Source organism: Mobula hypostoma, chromosome 2 (assembly GCF_963921235.1).
Source record: "Mobula hypostoma chromosome 2, sMobHyp1.1, whole genome shotgun sequence".
NCBI classification, from domain to species: domain Eukaryota; kingdom Metazoa; phylum Chordata; class Chondrichthyes; order Myliobatiformes; family Myliobatidae; genus Mobula; species Mobula hypostoma.
In genome coordinates this window covers 96,526,510-96,539,458 of record NC_086098.1, presented here as the reverse complement: position 1 = coordinate 96,539,458, position 12,949 = coordinate 96,526,510, and the positions used below count along the sequence as shown (strand labels likewise).

General features: G+C 40.1%; 1 long non-coding RNA gene across 1 annotated transcript; it reads left to right on the top strand.

The window, feature by feature from the left end:
• The first annotated feature begins 1,685 nt into the window (after positions 1-1,685).
• Positions 1,686-7,483, top strand: LOC134359014 (uncharacterized). Its single transcript, XR_010021003.1, has 3 exons — positions 1,686-1,741; positions 3,174-3,227; positions 7,452-7,483. It is a non-coding gene; the product is annotated as an uncharacterized LOC134359014 (long non-coding RNA).
• The last annotated feature ends 5,466 nt before the right edge of the window (positions 7,484-12,949 follow it).

Here is a 12,949-nt window from a genome sequence, read left to right as displayed (position 1 = left end):
GGAAAGCGTGGAGCACACTGATGGTGGTGTGTTAGACTGAATCCTCGGAGTTTGGGTGGTGCAGTGGCCCCCACCCTGCGGGCAGCGAACCGATACCGATCCGCGAAGCATGCAGTGGTAGCCGGGAGGCACACAGTACATCTTTAAGAAAAAAGCCGAAATAAACATGCTAATTAATTAGGTGCCGCCTGGCACGTAATTGTTGGCCCAGATCAGTGCCGACTGCCGATTGCATCGCCTCTGATCTGGGCTGACAATTACGTGCCGGGCAGTACCTAATTAATTAGCATGTTTATTTCGGCTTTTTCCTTAAAGATGTGCTGTGTGTCTCATGGCTACTGTTGTATTCTTCGCGAATCGGTATCTGTCCGCGGCCTGGGTGTTGGGGTGGTGGGACACTGGGGTGTCATCTCATCGTCTGTTTCCATTAGAGCAGGCAGCTCATCTTCTCCTATGACTGCCCGCCTTGATGTAGAAAGTTGAGGTTCATCGTCTGCTGTGGCTGATGTGGAAGGCTTGCTTGACTGCTGAGCTTCACACGTTTTTCTAACATACAGTTCTTTGTAAGCACTCAAACCATCCTGCAAATATCCCCTAAACTGACGTACCCTTTCAAAATTAATGTCGTACTTTATCATTACTCATTTGGTTTCGATTGTTTTCCTTTCCTCTTCCAATTGCATCAGCTCTTCATCTATCAGTTCTTGGTCATGGGATGCCAAAACCTCTTCAACATCATCTTCGTCAGCTTCCACAAGCCAAACTCACTTAGTCCTTACTTCGTTCACCACGATCAAAATGCTTAATTATGTCTAGTTTTACGCTAAGTGTAACACCCTTATGAGCTCTTTCAGGCTTTTCCGATACCATAGAACTCATCTTGCAAATGGCTGCTCACAGGCACGTGTTTAAGCAATGCCAGCGAGAATGCCATTCCGAATCTGGGGGAGAGCGGCTGCTCGGGGTGCGCGCTGCCTTTTATCGTGCGCTGATATTTTTCGTGCGATGCTTTTTTCGTAACAGTGAAAACACCTTCTGTTAGTGAAAACAGGATACTAATGTAGGTCTTTCATAACAGTGAGGTTTCGTAAAGCGAACGTTCGAAAAGCGGGGGACACCTATACATGGTTTCCTCTGGGTGCTCCGGTTTCCACCCAAGGCCAAAGACGTACCAATTGGTAGGTTAACTGGTCATTGTAAATTGTCCTATCATTAGGCTAGCATTATATTGGGGGATTGCCAGGTGGTGCAGCTTGAAGTGCCTATTCTGCACTATATCTTAATAAATAAATAAAATAGAAACCCTTGACTCTCAAACCTCTAGCAATTACAATAGGTACACTGGAACAACCCTTTTTCAAGTTAAAACTATATAACCATTTGTTCATTCTCACTGGGTCTACATGCTGGAACTCCTATAACTACCATATTCTTAGACAGTTTATTTTTGTCTTATCATCATTAGTCCTATCCTGTACATAGATGAAAAGGAATTATTTGCTTTCCTGTAACTAGTTCAAAGATTCTTGCTTCTGTTGAGAGTAAATTTGCAGAGGATGCAGGTGTGCATTACAATACACATTATTTTAGCCGTACTTTCTGCACATGTGTGTATCAGCTGTATTATTGTGTCAGAACATAATTCTGCTATATTTCTCCTTTCAAAAATACTTGCTTTATCTTTTAGGGAGAAGAGGGTGAGGTGGGAGAACCTGGAGAGTTAGGTTCTCAAGGCCCTCCGGTAAAATATTTTTCATCTTAAATATATTTTTCCTTGGTGAAATTTATGATTGTACAAGGTATATTAATTAAAAATCTTGGGCTGAATTTCTTGGTGCAACACAGAAGATGCTGGAGGAACACAGCCCTTCAAGATGCCCCTGTCATTTAAGATGATCGTGACTAATCTCTGGTGTCCTCATCTCTTCTGTGCCAGTTTTACAATGCCGCTGTTTGATGATTTTTCAAATACTTATTGATCTTTACCTTTAATATTTAAGCCTCCACCATCCTTTAGAGCAGAAAATTAAAGAGATTTACTACCCTTTGAGAGAAGAAATTTCTACACATTTGTTTTAGACAACTGGCCCCTTATTTTTTGATCATGTCTCCAAGATGAGACACTTATACAGTCTATAAATAATTGAAACACCCTAGTTTTCTTGGCTGCGTAAGTCTAGGGAAGACAACCTCTGGCCCAGCCAAACTCATGAGATTGAGGTGTTGCCCCACCCCAAACTCCAGTTTATGTGGATGCTGTGTAATTTGCTACCCTGTTACAAATTGTTGGCAAAATAACAGACAGTAGACTGCATACGATTAAAGGAATTATATTCATGAATCTTAACTAAAGGGTTAGTAAAGGATAACAAAAAGAAAAGGGCCCATTCTAATTAAACAGTCAAATGTGCACAAGTTGGAGCTCATCTTGAACTTCTCAGTCACTTACGAGCTGAGCCCTCATCAGCGTGAATGCCCACACCACCTTCCGAATATTGCTCGCAATCCACCTCAAGCAAGTGGGTATCCCATCGGATCGTATGCTACGACCGGTTCTCCCCAGCATCTCCCCTCTTCATCTCCTGCCGAACAAAAACCTGGATGGCACATATTCCACATCATCCCTTATCTTCAACAGTAACTCAAACAAGCTGAAAACAAACGGCTCTTACAGAACTGCCAAAATGAAATACACACAGCATAACAATAAAAATATGAACCTGGGCATTACATAATTTTATCTTTTTATTTTTACATAGATGAAAACTTAAAGATTGTAGCTCAAATAAATACTTTTAACTTGTTTTAGTTCTCACTTTCTGTCATTAATTAAAGATTATTTTCTGTTAATTTTTTTCCCTGAATGGTAACTTTCAAATGGATGGTACTATACAGCATTTGTTAACAATCAATCCACTATACATTCAGAAATTTAGTTTTTGTTGCAGCTAGTATGTTCTTTTCCACATGTTGATGAAGCCTTGTGATGAGGAACTGTGCACAAAAAGAATCTGCATTTTTCAGTGTTGTGTGAGAAGGTTGTGGAAATTAAAAATCTGATGAAGTGGTGTGGCTGGCAATAAAAAAATACAAACTTTATTTCATATTTGCCACAAGCATTTTTGTGTTTTCCTAATAATAGCACATTTAATGGACTTTCTTATCAATCTTAGGGATCACAAGGCCCAAGAGGATATATTGGCATGGAGGGTCAAAGGGGTGATATGGTAAGTTCATTTGATGCAGTGGAAATAAACTGGTCTTTGTCCTGAATTACTGTTAATGTGTAAACACTTTACCATAACACTGTGAAAGGGATACCAAAAGTACTTCAACGCCTTGTTAGCTTGCTTATAAAGAAATCTTTCTTTGGCATGCTGAATTATATAATTTAACATTATTTACTAACAATTATATATAGTGCCTATTTTTGGAAGGAAATTGGCTTAATACTAGAAGGGGGCTAATTAGGAAAATGTAAGACTGTGGGAATAACATCATTGCTATGATGGGCCACTTGAGTTATCATTAACCCTGTATATTTTATATCACTGAAATACCACATGTGGTGGGAGGGGGCAAAAGAATTGCTACAGATGTCCCATATGGCAAATGTGCTGAAAGTGATTGAGAATTGGTTGTTTCATTTATTAATGAATTTGTGCAGAAGGTAAAAAAAATCCTTAAAACCCTTGTACATCAGTAGATTTTTGAATTAGGTTCACAGTTCAAATGAAATGTAATTGTCATGGTGCAGGCCTTGAACATAGAAGGAGGACTTAAGTTGGAGTGGAGGTTTTGTGTATTAGTATCCTTGCTTCTGTTGGAGAATCCAAAATGTTTCTCTCTTTCACTTAGTTTCTTATTTAATATTTCATCTCTTTACAAATCTTTTCCCATCTATTGAGATCAAACTATGAACATGGAACATAGAAAACATGCAGCACAATACAGGCCCTTCAGCCCACAAAGCTGTGCTGAACATGTCCCTACCTTAGAACTACCTGGGCTTTACCCATAACCCTCTATTTTTTTAAGCTCCATGTAGCCGTCTAGGAGCCTCTTAAAAGACCATATTGATGCTTAGCCGCTTTATTATTTCCCTCCTCCACTCCTGACCACTTACTAGGCAACACACACAAAATGCTAGAGGAACTCAGCAGGTTGGGCAGCATCTATGGAAAGGAATAAACAGTCAGGAATTTGGGCCAAGACCCTTCATCAGGACTGGAAAGAAAGATGAAAAGTATGTCCTGATGAAGGATCTCGGCCCGAAACGTCGACTGTTTATTCCTTTCCATGGCTGCTGCCTGGCCTGCTGAGTTCCTCCAGCATTTTGTGTGTGTTGCCTTGGACCGGCATCTGCAGATTTTTCTCTTGTCCCTGACCACTTCCTGCAACCTACAGTGATGGGAAGCAGTGGACAAAAGGACCTTGTGGCTGTTTGTGCATGTAGGCCTTTTCCGACAGTGCACTGTGATGCACGTTAGACATACAATTGCCAGGAGCTCTCGTACAGTGCAGCTCGGGGCATGTTTCTCCACACTTTAGAGCATTGTTAATGAGCATTCCACAACAGTTTCTGAGGGGCTGTGATAGTGCTGCCAGAGATTGCTGCATACCTATTTGATGCACTGAAGACCAAACTCTAGCATTGTACAATCAAGAATATCATAGATATTAACATAAGGATATAAAAAATTGGAGCAAGAGTAGGCCATCTGGCCCATTGAGCCTGCTCCGCCATTCAATAAGATCATGGCTGGTCTGGCCATGGGCTCATCTCCACCTACTTGCCTTTCCCAATAACTCTTAATTCCCCTGCTATGCAAACGTCTATCCAACCTTGTCTTAAATATATTTACTGGGGTAGCCTCCACTGCTTCATTGGGCAGAGAATTCCACAGATCCACCACTCTCTGAGAAAAGCAGTTCCTCCTCATCTCCGTCCTAAATCTACTCCCCTGAATCTCACCCACCAATCGAAACAACTTTCCTGCTTCTATCTTATCTATCCCTTTCATGATTTTATATGTTTCTGTAAAGTCTGCTCTCATTCTTCTGAATTCCAGCAAGTACAGGACCAGGTGACTCAATCTCTCCTCATAGTCTAACCCCCTCCTCTCTGGAATCAACCTGGTGAGCATCTTCTGCACTGCCTCCAAACCCAGTAATCTTTCCTCAAGTATGGAGACCAGAACAACACGCAGTTCTCCAGGTGCAGCCTCACCAGTACCCTGTACAGTTGCAGCATAACCTCCCTGCTCTTAAATTCAATCCCTCTCGCAATGAAGGCCAATGTTGCATTTGCCTTCTTGATAGCCTGCTGCACCTGCAAACCAACCTTTTGTGATTACTATGATAAACTATAACTGCATGAAATACAAGAAGTGTGAAAGTACCTTTATACATTTTATGCAGTCTTTATGCTGCTGTAGGTGGCAATGTGTAGACAATTAAGGGCAGCAAGTGATTGATGAATTGAATTGGGAATCCTTTTTGCTGGTTACGTGCACGTAGCCCACAATCTACACTAACAGTCATTGGACTTACTATAAAGACTACACTGTGGGTCAGTTTGTCTTTGATTCAGCACTCAAGCGTTAAATTGCAAATCAGAGACTTGCAATTTGTTCCTTGGCTGGACTCAGCACATCCTGAACAGAGGCATAACTTGTTGAAGTAGAACCACAGGCATCCTGAACAGAACGACTGGATATATCTTGCATCCAGACTCTTCACAGGTAGTGCAACCATATTCATCTGAGTGTGGTCATTGACATTAATTGCAAAGGTTGTTGGCCCCATCATAAGCTAGTGATTAAGAGAATATATTAACAAGTTAAATTAATATATGGTGGGTTTATATTTTTATTAAATGCATTCTAATTTATGTTAATTATTTAAACCTGTTTGGACTGTTGGAAATATCTCTGGTTATCAGAGATTTTAAATACAGTGGATTCCAATTAACTGGGACACATCAGGACCAATTAACTGGGACACATCAGGACCAATACTTTTTGGTCCAATTGACTGGCTGCCCCAATTAGCCATAGTTTCATGGAAGTAGTTAAAAAAGGTATAAAAATACAAAATATCATTTAACTGAGTAACAAATTATGTATTTAAATGAATTACAGAACAAATTCGAACACCATCAATTCTACTACAGTCCCATGAAACTGAGTATGAGTTCCCAGTATTTATTGATGGAGCAATTCATCCAGTGTACGCTGGCACATTCTTTTGATTCTCTGTAAATGAACAAAATCAATGCAGGCACTTAGTGTAGAAAATTAGACTGCCTTCATACAATGCTATCGATTATTGTATCCTCCAGATCTTAATTTTCATTGTAACATTCAAGATTAATTTTTCATAGCTCCTAACTTGCTGAAGTAGTGAAATCATTTCATTTTCCCTCATGACCGTTCCTGACATCTCTAAGCTTGGATGCTTGAAATCTCAATGAGGAAGCAGTTCTGAATTGTTTTACTGCTTACTGCTTATTTCTCACCAACTATCTATGACAAAAAACACTGCTTTTTCAACACAAGCACATGCTATTTAAAAACTTTTTGCTCTAAGCACGGAGAAGTGTCGAACGGCTACACAGTGCATGTGTCTGACACTAGTTAGAAACTGGCAACAATCTCCTGCCCCAAGTAAACGGCATAGTGTCCCAAATATGTAAAGGGAATCTTGGCTATGTTTTGATTAGTTTTTGTTCTTTATGGTTATCCAGAATAAGCAGCTTCCCCTGATTAATCAATGGCCCAATTAACCAGAATCCACTGTAACTGAAGAGACTATTGACAGCAATGAGTTATCTAAAGGCTTGTTAGGGTGCTCAGCCCTGAGGCATTGCTCTGCTTATGGATCAGTCCACTTCACAGGGTAGCTATGGAACCAAACTCACAAGTTGTTTGATTCTATGCAATTGTAAATTTTAAGTGCAGCCATGGGAAAAGGCAAGTGTAGTTCTGGGTCCAGATTGCACACTTGCAATGAATGGCATAGATTTCAATTACTGTGCATAGCAGAGATGTTGTTATTCTATTAGTCACTTATGTCAAGAGAACTGACAATAATTAATATATATTTTATAAAGAACATGATACATTTTTGAACACCAATCCTACAGAACCATAAATCAGCCTTGCTTAGCTAAAGAAGAGCTGAGTTTATGTATGTAGCCAACAATTAGCAGTTCTACTTGTCAGCTACAATATAGGAAGTTGTAGAACATGATGCCATAATTTGAGTCCATTCATTTCAAACAATGCCAAATTTTGACTAGGATCGGTAACTCACAACAATGGCCAGAGTTCCTAATAGACATGCTAATACTTCTATCTTTATAACTTACTTTTCCTGCTCTGAGAAGATTCGTTATTGAATATCGTTTTCTTTCTTCCCTTCTGAAACTCTTTGGTTTATTTCTGCAGGGGCCTCGAGGAGAAGTTGGTGAAGCTGGTGGTGTCGGCCCTATCGGTGCACCTGTAAGTGATTTTCTCTTTAAACTTCTTTCCTTTATCTTAATTCAGAGGGTAGAAGGTGAAACTACCACAGTGAATGATTTGGGTGAATAGTATTGCTGTACTCAAGGAGAACCTAGATCAGTGGAAAAAATGAAAGTATATGCTGATAAAGTGAGATGAAATAGGGTGATGGGGGGGGGGCCGGATTTGTGGGAGACGCTTATGTGGAGTGTGAACTCCAGCACTGATGTTTGAACAGTAATGTTGCAACACTATTTTAGTTATGTTGGATTCTGCTTTTGTTAATTACTACCAATGAAATACCCTGAATGCTTGTATCAATATTGTGACTTCATGGCATCTCAAAGTGGTTCTCAACTAATTATTTATTTTTAAATTATCGTTACTCTAATAGATTGAAATGATAGTTTGTGAATTGCAAGATTGCACTTTAAGCACAGGATCTAGTTACCTTATTTACTTAATTTTGGCAAGTTGGCAAAGAATTAGAATTAGGGCAAGCAGTGTTTTCTGGGTGGAAGTTTGTGTGTCTAAGCGATCTTAGTGTAATGTACTGTATATTTTGGGTCATGCATCTGAAAATATAAAGTGGAATATGGTTAGAGCACACGACTCCAGAGTGCCTTTTAGAATACTCATCTACATCTAGACTGCATAGAAACATAAAAAAAAATAGAAAATAGGTGCAGGAGTAGGCCATTTGGCCCTTCAAGCCTGCACCACCATTCAGTTTGATCATGGCTGATCATCCAACTCAGAACCCTGTACCAGCCTTCCCTCCATACCCTCTGATCCCTTTAGCCACAAGGGCCATATCTAACTCCCTCTTAAATATAGCCAATGAACTGGCCTCAACTGTTTCCTGTGGCAGAGAATTCCACAGATTCACCACTCTCTGTGTGAAGAAGTTTTTCCTAATCTCGGTCCTAAAAGGCTTCCCCTTTATCCTCAAACTGTGACCCCTCGTTCTGGACTTCCCCAACATCGGGAACAATCTTCTTGCATCTAGCCTGTCCAATCCCTTTAGGATTTTATACGTTTCAATAAGATCACCCCTCAATCTTCTAAATTCCAACGAATATAAGCCTAGTCGATCCAGTCTTTCATCATATGAAAGTCCTGCCATCCCAGGAATCAATCTGGTGAACCTTCTTTGTACTCCCTCTATGGCAAGGATGTTTTTTCCTCAGATTAGGGGTCCTAATGATGAGTGGTTTAGATTTACTGCTTCAATCCTCATATCCAGTAAATTCTCAATACATTCCATTTATGCCACATTTCAAGGATGCAGTTAAGTTGAAGGTAATTCATTGTGCATCTTCATTTGAAATGTACAGTAACTTAGTTAAATATGCATAATTATGAATATGTCCAAAGTATGCTTTTTCCACACTGCTCCCATTCTTTCATATGATATTACTTTGAATTTACAAATACTTTGCATGGACGTGATGATACATAAATTCTACTGGGACTGCTCATTGCCAGTACATTCTAAATTAGTAATTTAAATTGGTAATGCAAGCTGTTTTCTGAGGAACTGAAATAGATTCTTGAATAAAGATAAGTTTCCAATTTAAAGACATGGGTTATAATAATCAGAATTTGGAAGATGGGGACAAGTTCTAAATGGGAGCCTTTATGCAGTAAAATTACACAGGGAATTATTGACTACTGGGCAAGCCAGTGAGGAGCAATGTCTTAAGTGACTCTGCACCACTAAGTGGTCTGCCTTGTCCAGCAGCACAATTACTGTTGCAAAGGAGAACCAGAGCTGCATTGCCAATGACTATAGATCAAATCTGAGGCTTCTACATCTTTCTAGAAGAGTCATTTGCACTGTCTTACTGTTCACAGTATTCACTTGGACACAGATATATTTTGGGAAGCAATTCATTGTTTCTTCCTTGACAAAACAGTGATCAACAAGGAGTAGATTTACCTGGACTAAGTAATTCCAATGGTGCATATCCTAATGCCTGCTTTCAGAGTGCAATATACCTCCCTCCCCATTCTTGATATCTCTTTCTCCATCTCTGGAGACAAACTGTTTACTGACATCTTTTATAAATCTACCTATTCCTATGGTTATCTTGACTATAATCTCTTCCTACCCTGTCTCCTGTCCTTTTTCTCAGTTCAGTCATCCTTCCTCAAAGAACAGGGTTTCCCTTCCACCATTTATGCTTCTCTCACCCACATTTCCTCCATTTCCTGAACACCTGCACTCACCCCATCTTCCCACTGCCTTAACAGTGATAAGAGTTCCTCTTGTTCTTACCTATCACCCTATGATCCTCCGCAACTTCTGCCATCTCCAAAGGGATCCTACCACCAAACATACCTTTATCTCTTCTCCATTCCTGCTCTCCACAGTGATCACTCCCTCTGTGGTTCCCTTGTCCATTCGTACCTTCGCACTAATTTCCCTCCAGACACTTATCCCTGCAATGGCCAAAGTGCTACACCTACCCATTCACCTCCTCCCTCACCTCCATTCAGGGTTCCAAACACTCCTTCCAGGTAAGGCAACACTTCACCTGTGAATCGGTTGGGGTCATCTATTGTGTTCAGTGCTTCTGATGTGGCCTCCTCAACATTGGTGAGACCCATCGTAAATTGGGGTCTGCTACATCGAGCATCTCTGCTCCATCCACCTAAAGCAGAACTTCCAAGTGGCTAAACATTTTAATTCCAATTCCCATTCCTGTTCCAACGTGTTAATCAATGGCTTCCTCCTATGGCACAATGAGGCCATCCTCAAGGTGGGTGATCAACACCTTGTATTCCGTCTGGGTAGCCTCCAACCTGAAGACATGGATATTGATTTCTTATAGAACATAGAAACATAGAAAACGTACAGCACAATACAGGCCCTTCGGCCCACAATGCTGTGCCGAACACGTGCTTGCTTTAGAAATTACCTTGGGTTGCCCATAGCCCACGATTTTTCTAAGCTCCATGTACCTATCCAGGAGCCTCTTAAAAGACTCTATTGTATTGCCTCCACCACAGTCGCTGGCAGCCCATTCCACGCACTCACCACTCTCTGCGTAAAAAACTTACCCCTGACATCTCCTCTGGACCTACTTCTGAGCACCTTAAAACTGTGTCCCCTCGTGTTAGCCATTTCAGCCCTGGGAAAAAGCCTCTGATTGTCCACACGATCAATGCCTCTCATCATCTTATACACTTTCCCCTCCTCTCTTTTTCTATTGTCCACTCTGGCCTCTTACCTCTTCTCAGCTGCATCTCACCTTCCTCTGCTTCCCCTTCTCCTTCCTTATCTCTGATAGTCCTAAATCCTCTTCTATCAGATTCCTTCCTGTCCAGCCCTTTATCTTTCTTACCCACCTGGCTTCACCTATCACTTTTGAGCTATCCTCTTTCCCTTCCCCCACCTTTTTATCCTGGCATCTTTTCCCTTCCTTTCCAGTTCTGAAGAAGGGCCTCTGCATGATAATAAATGTACTTTAAACGGTTTATTAATTTACATAGATGCTGCCTGACCTGCTGAGTTTCTCCAGCATGTTGTGTGTTATTTATAAAATGCCTTGGGATTTTAACCATATAACCATATAACAATTACAGCACGGAAACAGGCCATCTCGGCCCTTCTAGTTCGTGCTGAACTCTTACTCTCACCTAGTCCCACCAACCTGCACTCAGCCCATAACCTGTCCATATATCTATCCAATTTAACTTTAAATGACAACATCGAACCTGCCCCAACCACTTCTGCTGGAAGCTCATTCCACACAGCTACCACTCTCTGAGTAAAGAAGTTCCCCCTCATGTTACCCCTAAACTTTTGCCCTATAACTCTCAGCTCATATCCTCTTGTTTGAATCTCCCCCACTCTCAATGGAAAAAGCCTATCCATGTCAACTCTATCTATCCCCCTCATAATTTTAAATACCTCTATCAAGTGCCCCCTCAACCTTCTTTCATCTTGTTTACCAATGTTATTTTGTAGCTTCTTTTTGCCCTCCTAATTTATTTTTTTAAATACTCCCTTAAATTCTGTTTTCTCTGCTCTATACCTGCTTTTTTATTACTACATTAAATGCTCCAGGTTCCCTGCTTGAACATGTTGGCTCTGAATTCTTACTATTTCATGTCTACAATTTCCAGGTTCTGTCCAATGATACTGATATTGGCCGTTTCCCCCATTTCAGACACTTAATTTCCAGCTTGTTCTACCTTCTTCCATAACTACTTTCAAACTTACTGAGTATGATCACTATCCCAAGGACTGAGTCTAGCTCCTTTTCTATTTCTGAATTCTATGAATATAGCCTCATTTGAAGAGCCTTCTAAGGCATTCCCCCTCAATAATGCAATGTCCCTCAACTTTTGCATCCACACTCCCCCTACCTCACATCATGCCTGAAATGTATATGTGCTGCAATGTTAAGTTTCCAAGTCCTGCACCATTTTCAACTTGTCTTGGTGGTTGCAACAATATCATATTTTCTCTTTTTCAATGATAATTTGTTCTGGAATCCATCCCTTTGAATTCTCCAATTATGATGTCCTTCTGCACAGTGAATACAGACGAGAAGTATTCATTTAGAGTATTTTGGATGGCACAGTGACTCAAATAGTAAAGCTGCTCCCTCACAGAACCAGAGACTGGGGCTCAGTCCCAACCTCAGGAGCCATTTGTGTGGTGTTTGCGTATTCTCTCTGTGAATCATTGAGACAATGTCTTCTTTCTGCCAAAAAGTGTCACCTTAATCCTGCACTCACACTCTGGCCCCATGCAATCTAGTTCCAATGTGATCTGATGTAAGGAATGGGCCTTTCTTTACCGTCTCAAATGAGGGAATGTACTTTCTTTGTCCTGAGCTGACATGTCATTTAAGTTCATCTATATTTCAGAATGTGGCTAAGAAAAAAAACTAACAAGAAACCAACAGCAAACACAAATCTTCATGAGATCTTCACCTATTCCTTTCTAATTTTCTAAATAGGAAAATTTGCCAACACTAAATATAAATTACTTTAATCATAAATAAGTATAGAAAAGATGATCAGTACTAAATAAACTAGTTCAAATTGAATGTGAAGGATGAGGATTGATGGTGGAAAATTTAATATATTATAATTGTAAAGAGAAATTTACAATTGTAACACTGTTAAAAGTGTGTTCTTGAATGCATGATTTCTTTTAACTCATGTAAAATTAACAATAATATTTCATCTTTAATTTAACACTAGTAATTTCAAAAAAGCAGATCATCAGTCAAAAGGTAAAGCAGTGTAGTTTAAAAGTCTTTATCCATTCCTGACCGAATGAACAAACCTTTGCTTTGGATCATTCTTGACTTCCTTTCTAATTTTCTAAATAGTGAAATTTGTCAACACTGAATATTAATTATTTTAATCATAAATAAGTACAGCAAAGATAGCCTACAAAAAGTAGTAGATACAGCCCAGTC